Source organism: Cydia amplana, chromosome 1 (assembly GCF_948474715.1).
Source record: "Cydia amplana chromosome 1, ilCydAmpl1.1, whole genome shotgun sequence".
In the NCBI taxonomy this organism is placed as follows: domain Eukaryota; kingdom Metazoa; phylum Arthropoda; class Insecta; order Lepidoptera; family Tortricidae; genus Cydia; species Cydia amplana.
The window spans coordinates 23,512,065-23,520,972 of NC_086069.1; positions in this window are offsets into that span (position 1 = coordinate 23,512,065).

Below are 8,908 nucleotides of genomic sequence, written 5' to 3' on the forward strand. Positions count from 1 at the left end.
TTCCTTTTCTTATTTTTTATAATATTCGAATAATTATTCGAATATTCGAATACGTCGTCAGAAAAAGTCGAATATTCGAATATCTGAAAGTTTCGAATATTTGCAAGCCCTAATAAGGTGTAACTGCAAAACCGCTAAGACGAGGAGGATGTAGAGTTGGGAAGGTGAGGTTGGGGGTGGTGATGTTTTCATAGAAGTGGGTATCTTTATTTGAATCTAGTTTAACTTTAACTTGCTCAACGTAATTCAAAGTTGCACCGCACAGACCTTTGAAAGTTTACCCTCCACTACTTACATAGTAGCCAAATATAATGGCTATTCACCGTCTACGACTTCTGCGCGCTTTTTGGCCATAGTGCGTAAGAGCATTAGAAACTTGTAATTAAAATTTAATTTTAAATAAGGAAATTGGATTGGTCCAATTGGTTGTTCCACTCGTGACACATTGTTTAACGTGACACGCCGAAAACATGTGCGTTGATAACTTACATAATATGCTGAAAATACTTGTAAACAAAAATCTAAATCGTCCTAGGTGGTGCTATTAACCTCGTAAGTCCCCGCGTACTTGTACAAGTACAAATTAAGGATAGCACTTCAGACCTGACATTTTAACTAGATAGATGGCGTAACTGCCTAATGTACTTACTCAAGTACAAATTTTTCATTCCCCATTTACCGGGTAGTTTTTTTACAACGGCAACACTGACACGGTCATTCTCATTCTATTTTCTATGGTCAATTTCGCCATGTTAGACAGGTAAAGTCAACTGTCAGTGTCAGTGTCACTATTTCGCAAGATGGCCACACAGTCAGGTCGCTGGCCAGCACGAGGTAAGATAATCGGTTTATATTCAAGTAATCACTTGTTTTTTCTGTTGTCATACGAATGTATTAGTATATTTAAATTATAAATATTGTAAAATAAACAATATTTCAAAGAAACCTGTATATTTAAGGAGGATCGTGATTGGTCAGAATAATTTGTACTTACGGTAGTACGTTCGGTCTAACTTACAAGTATTTTTTTTTCTTATTCTAGCGTTTGATGAAAAGCAAATATCACAACTTCTCAATAACTATGTCTTCAAGGACTCGGATAATGAAGATATGTTTATATCTGAACCCGACCAAGAATCAAATAGGGACTTTTCTAATATGAAGATGGAGAAATAGAAGTTGTAGTACGCGGACGTGTATCTAGTCATCGATTTCAAAGTGCTCGTGGTCAATGAGGTGGGCGTAGCCGTGGTAGTAGCACAAGTGCACAAGGGCGCGACGTGGGCAAAGTGCAAGGGGTAGGTCTGGAGATCTAGTCCAGATTTTGAACACCCAAATCCAACCTTCGTAGATGTAGTATGGTATTAAAATAATGAAAAGAGCTTTTTTAATTCACCTTTTTATAAGAAGAAGATTAGTTATGTTGTAATAAAGTAAATATTTTACTTTAGTGATGTTTAGACAAAATATATGATTTAATTTTAATATTAAATAAATCCTTTAACTTTTTTTATTATACTGTGTAAAAACCCAATGTACTCACACAAGTACAAAATATTTTCAATAATTTCCTTCTTAAAGAGGTGCTATACATAATAAACATACCATAAAAAATACTGAAAATAAGACCCCACTTCAAAAATCTCTAAAATCGACATCTTTTTGTTTCGGTCTGAAGCACTATTCTTGGTTTGTACTTGGTATAGTACAGCCGGCAGATATGACTACTGCTGTTGGAAAAACACAGGACTTACGAGGTTAAAACAAGTGTGGACTCAAAATTAAATAGGAAATACCTGAAATCAGATCGCGAACACTCTTTAGTCTAAGCTACCACGATTAGACTTAAACCATATTCAGTCCTTGAATAAAGCAAATAATCACGTCAATGTGCCGGTGCCATCAATTACAAACGGTATCGAAATCCGTGATGGAGCGCATGTGATCTGTGCCATCCTCACTAGTTAGCGTCGTGACGCGCTGACGCAACGGCGGCGGAGCCCTAGGGCTGCAGCGCATCATGGACATTGCGACATATATTTGTTGGGATCCCTATATTACTATATATGTACATCTCATGATATCGCTGAATGAATCATTTTTTGCGGATTATGGCCCAAACGAATCCTCCAATGTCTGATGTGTGGGGGAATTTTTGGCGGTATATCCGATAACAACAAAAACAAGTAAGTTTTTGGCAAACATTTTATTTTTAGTACAAGCTTTTATCGCTGACTGTACTTTTCTTACGACAGACAACTAATACTCATCGAGACAATTCTAAAAAACCCTAACACAATTAGGTTGCGTTGTTTCATCACAGAGTTCCTATGGCCACCTCCTGTCTCCATCATCAGATCAGTTCGACAGTACCATATTATTGTATTGTCATCAGAACTACATCCAGCTGCCAATTTTCATGACGCTACGATCCTTGGAAGATGGTTAAATTAGTTACCTTAGATTCCATTACATAGTTACATACAGGTCGACCTAATAAAAGCTTGTTAAAAACTAAAACACTCTTATAATGTGTATTATTTCAAAAACATCTAGATATTGTCGTGACAATAGGGTAGGATTTGTTGACAGAATACTATCTGTAACTTTCTTCACGCACAGTAGGAGTAGGCGCCAGTAGTCGAGTTGCTTAAGAGTGCTATTACATTTCGGGGATGAGCGAGTTTAGGTATTTTACGCGCTGCGGCAGGCCCCGCGAGCTCAGTACGCCGATCCGTTCCACCGCATTTTCCCTCGGTCGCACTACAATGATGGATTAAACATTCTTGATCCGATCGTGAAGCATATTGAAATCAACCATAACAACACTAACTGTACCTACTTTAATATCAAAGTCCTAAAAATGTTATGTGGTACGAAAATACTAAATCCAGTGCAAATATACATACTTATGTAGGTCATTATTACTAAAAAGAAATTATACGTAAGTACTTAGGTACTCGCTTATTTTCATTTTTCGTAATTGCATATGGTATAGGTTGTATAGTGAAACTATTTTAGCTATATAATAAAACCTTTAATTTGTATCAACGAGGGTTTAGAAACGAGCTGGTACTAAGCATCTGATGATGAAGCCTGATGATGATGATGAAGGTGGTCACGGATACCAATCAACCATGTAGTAACATGATTAGGCTCGTTTGATTCGTCTCAACAAGATCTTTGGCACTAGGTGATACTCAGGGTCTGATGATGGAGCTGGAAGGTAGTCACCGGTACCAGTCAACCATGCAACTAAACCACTTCGTGTTTGGGCTCGTTTGATTCATTTCAACATGATCTTTGACACAAGATATGACTCAGGGTCTGATGATGGAGCTGGAAGGTGGGCACCGGTACCAGCCAACCATGTAACTAAACCACTTCGTGTTTGAGCTCGTTTTATTCGTCTCAACAAGATCTTGGACACTAGGTGATACTCAGGGTCTGATGATGGAGCTGGAAGGTGGTCACCGGTACCAGTAAACCATGCAACTAAACCACTTCGTGTTTGGGCTCGTTTTATTCATTTCAACAAGATCTTTGGCACAAGATATGACTCGGGGTCTGCTGATGGAGCTGGAAGGTGGTCACCGGTACTAGTCAACCATGCAACTACGACATTACGTCACACGAATTTCTAGGTTTTTTTACCCCTCCCGTCCTTGTTACACTTGGTCACATTTTGCAAACCCCACCCCCCTGGTGTGACGTCACATTTTAGGCAATTTTGTTTTCAACGAAATCGACAATATTAACTCGGCATAATTTTTTTAATAAAAAAATATTTTTGATATATAAATATTAGTAATTTTATAACACAACGAAAGTTACATCCAAAATCATGTACATGTACAGCGAATAAAAAAATATAAATTAATTTTCGGTTACTGATGAGGTTAAAGTGACATCACAATGTTTGTGACTCCCCCCTCCCCCATGTCACAACATGTCACATTTTCTTGACCCCCTCCCTCCCCCTAAACGTGTGACGTAATTAATGGATGGTTGACTGGTACCGTTGACCACCTTCCAGCTCCATCATCAGACCTTGAGTTCTGTCTTGTGTCAAAGATCTCGTTGAGAGTAATCAAACGAGCCCAAACACGAAGTGGTTTAGTTGCGTAGTTGAGTGGTACCGTTGTCCACCTTCCAGCTCCATCATCAGACCCTGAGTTCTATCTTGTGTCAAAGATATCGTTGAGAGTAATCAAACGAGCCCAAACACGAAGTGGTTTAGTTGCGTGGTTGACTGGTACCGGTGACCACCTTCCAGCTCCATCATCAGACCCTCAGTACTATCTTGTGTCAAAGATCTTGTTGAGACGAATCAAACGAGCCCAAACACGAAGTGGTTTAGTTGCATGGTTGACTGGTACCGTTGACCACCTTCCAGCTCCATCATCAGACCTTGAGTTCTATCTTGTGTCAAAGATCTCGTTGAGAGTAATCAAACGAGCCCAAACACGAAGTGGTTTAGTTGCGTGGTTGACTGGTACCGTTGACCACCTTCCAGCTCCATCATCAGACCCTGAGTTCTATCTTGTGTCAAAGATCTCGTTGAAAGGAATCAAACGAGCCCAAACACGAAATGGTTTAGTTGCGTGGTTGACTGGTACCGTTGACCACCTTCCAGCTCCATCATCAGACCCTGAGTTCTATCTTGTGTCAAAGATCTCGTTGAGAGGAATCAAACGAGCCCAAACACGTAGTGGTTTAGTTGCGTGGTTGACTGGTACCGTTGACCACCTTCCAGCTCCATCATCAGACCCTGAGTTCTATCTTGTGTCAAAGATCTCGTTGAAAGGAATCAAACGAGCCCAAACACGAAGTGGTTTAGTTGCGTGGTTGACTGGTACCGTTGACCACCTTCCAGCTCCATCATCAGACCCTGAGTTCTATCTTGTGTCAAAGATCTCGTTGAGAGGAATCAAACGAGCCCAAACACGAAGTGGTTTAGTTGCGTGGTTGACTGGTACCGGTGACCACCTTCCAGCTCCATCATCAGACCTATACTCCTATACTGTGGATGTGGACCTATATATGTATATTCTGAGATGTCATCAAAAACATTTGTATTCAGCCATTTTTTTCATTTAGTACCTATAAAATATCAGGTCATTACAAATATTTTTAATGCGGTCCGGTTGCATTTACTATACTATATAAAACCAAATACACAGTAGTAGGATCAAAGTTTCTCAGTCGCCGTTTACACGCAGCGTCACGCACACAGTATAGCATTTTACACGGCGCCTGCCGCACACAACGATAAAAAACCTCGTCGACGCCGTTGTAAACGTGCGGAGCCGACCGACACACGTCCTACCTCTACAAGCTCTGCCGCGGCACTGAGCTCACGACCGCGCGTCATCGGTAATATTAGACACGTTTTCAAAAAATTGCCAAAAAATTATAGTAGAATTTCATAAACACTAATGTATACCAACAGTATAAGCAAACGCTGCAGATTGCTTGAGTATGAAAATGACTTCGATATTAAGTAGAATTTCGTAGGAATTGACACTTGTTTCGGAGAGAAAATTGAGTTTGTTTTTCTTCGATTTTCTCTTTCTCAAAGGTATTTAGGAAAAATGTCAAAAGTAATTCCTAAAGTACAGGGTATTAGTAATACAAAATAGCCAGCTTTACCAGAGTAAACTTCTCAACATTTACAAATTCGAGCTCACAATTCAGTACTAGACGTGGTTTTTCGGAAACGACCATCAGAAAAAAATTCATTATTAATTTAATAAGTCCTTTTTCTAATATTTACAAAGTAATTCCTAAAGATAAGAAGACGCTTTTACTGGAACAAGTACTCATTATTTCTAATAATGAGCGTAAAGTACTGAATGTCATCGAGGAATATCATCAATTTTGCATTATTTCGACTTTCCTTGTGGGAGCGCTCTTAAACTTCCCCGTGCTACAATATACCTAATACAATACAATGTGTAACTTTGCCAACAATGTTTTCCAGTATAGTTGATAGTTGCTATGTTTTCTGCAATATTTTTGTCACTGCACCCAGTTTATGAGTGAGGTATGTTGTTGTTAAATAGGTACCTAATATCTGGGAGAGCGAGCTTTGCTCGGAAAACATAAAAACTCAAAAATGCGCGTTTTCCCAGAGATAAAACCTAGCTAGATCGATTTTTCGCCCCCGAAAACCCCCATATAGCAAATTTCATCGAAATCGTTACAGCCGGTCCCGAGATCCCCGAAATATATATACATATAAATAAATAAATATACAAGAATTGCTCGTTTAAAGGATTAGATAGATTAGATAGATAATAGAAATGCGTCAGATTAGTCGTAGGCAAGCCGGAGCTAGTTTGTCTTTACATTTCATCATGATCAGTAGGAAAAGTGCTCAACTGCTACTTAGGTAAGCCCATGGGAACCGAGTTCTATGAACGCCTTGATACATACCAAACTCCCCTTCCCCATCTAAACTCCCACCCTAAAATCTCTTCTCTTTCTAAAATTACAACCGCATGCATTCGAGATCAGTTTTATCCATATATTTGTGGTTGCCCTAACTAATGTTCACTAACATTATTTTGTCGCACTTCACCTCTTACTTTTAGCCATCAGTCTCGGGCCGACTGGGCGATTATTCATCTACTGTATGAAGAACCTTGTCAAACTATAAACCATTACAGACTCTACAGACCATATTTCAGTCTGTTAGGAATTGTTTTCTCAATTTTCATAATCATTCTTACTTATATTTATTTTTTTATTCGGGTAATTTCTGTGGCAATTCATCACGAATTGGCCAATAGGAAAATTGAGCTAGATTCAGAGTCAATGTCAATATTATATCGGTACTAATAGAAATGACGAAGTAAGTAGGTATATTATTGTTTATTGCTTGGAGGAGGATATAATCAAACGGAGACGCCATGTCTGTAATTTTCTGTACAAAACAGTCTGCCGATTTTTGCGGGGGAGGGGAACGTCAACTGTATGCGTAACGTAAAAATAGCCATGTCAGATAAACGTCAGTCCATACATTGTGTATGACCGTTGGCCGCCTATTTTCGACAGAGGGGAAAGCCTGTTAATGGCTACTCCGTTTAGTTGTATCCTCCAAGGTTTATTGTATCTAGGTACTCTAGTTGGCACAGATAATGATCATTTATAACTATAGGTTACCCATTTTAATCAAGGGCAAATATCATATATATACAGTAAAACCCCCTTAATACGATCACGTTTAATACGAGTTCCCGCATAATACGCCATTTTACGCCGGTCACTGCAACTTTAGGCCTGTTTTCATACATTTTTTCACGGTTAATACGACTCGAGTCCCGCTTAATACGCCATCTAAAATTATATATTACTTATCCGTCCCATTACGTACTATCTGCACGTTTGTGTTTTTGTCATAACCGTCGTATTGTTATGCAATACGCCGTTAGCCAACATTTTTTAATGTGTTTATTACCTATTATGTGTAATGTGTTTTTTGTTTTGTCTAATCTCTTTTGTCGGGTCCTTATCGGCGTGCGAATGCGATGCCATCTGCTTGACCGTTATGGAGCACGGAGTGCAAGCTATCGCACCCAGATTTATTTGCAGCCAGTTACTCCAAGACTTTCTAGTTGAGCCTATCGTTAGCGTTCCTAGATTATTTAACTTATACCTACTACACTTAAGATTTAATTCGCTCATTATCATCCGTTATTATAGTTTTTTTGTTCACGTTTAATACGATTTCCCGTTTAAGACGCTTTTTTGCTAGGTTCCTGCAGAGTCGTTTTAAGCGGGGTCTACTGTATTTATATAATTTCATAAAAAAATCTATGTGGGATTGTGCTCCAGCTAAGTATGCCATAAAGACAAACACGGCGAAGCTATTCGTAAGGTACAAACACAGGGTACAAGACACACAATAAAATTAAAAACCTTAAGAGGGGCGAAAAGCCAGGAGGGCTCAATTATTCTGAAAATATACTTCTAATAACAAAACTTTCGTGAGACACAGACATATTAAATATATTAAATTATTATTATTAATTTGAACGTTTTCGACTACGTGAGTGACCCGTTTTTAATATATTTTTTCTACTCCAGCACTTAAATGTGTCAATTAAATGACTGACAGTGATATCTAAAGCAATGTCATTTGAATGATTTGTCTATAGGCTCATAAGATGACTGCTAGCAGTCATCTTATGAGTATAATAGAACTGCTTTATTTTTTTTAAAGATACAAGTTCCGATCATCTTGATTGAAAGAGGTATGTTTTCATTTACAATAATAACTCTTTTTTTTTTAAATAATAACTCAATTTTTTTTAAATAATAACTCTTTTTTTTTAATATATATATATATATATATATATATATATATATATTTTTTTTTTTTTTTTTTTTGCTGCAGCTGTCATAGAAAAAGTAATGTATGCAACAGCTCATAATTGGTTCTTAAAATTCTCGGGTCTTTTTTTACAAAACTCGACTACGTCTCGTTTTGTAACTTCGACCCTTGAATTTTAAGAACCCTTATTATATCACTGTTGCATAAACTACTATAAATATACTTCTATTCAAAATATTCCCTCGGGTAGCTATTTTATACTAAAATTATACTGCTATAAATAAATGAAAATTAGACATGGTTTCGTGACTAATTTGTGGGATTTTTTACATTTATTGTATTAATAGCCTGAGGCTAGCCTGATTGATTTTTAGGTTCTAAGATTTTTATTATTGTATGTATGCTCGTTTGTAAGGATACGTACTTTACAAACTGGGCCTTAGTTGCTTGACAATAAATGATATTTAATTTAATTTAATAGGTATTATACAGTATTACGGGGAAATAATAATAAAAAATAATAACATTTTGTTTCCTTATATTTTTTTATTCGTGCGACTTCTCATATTC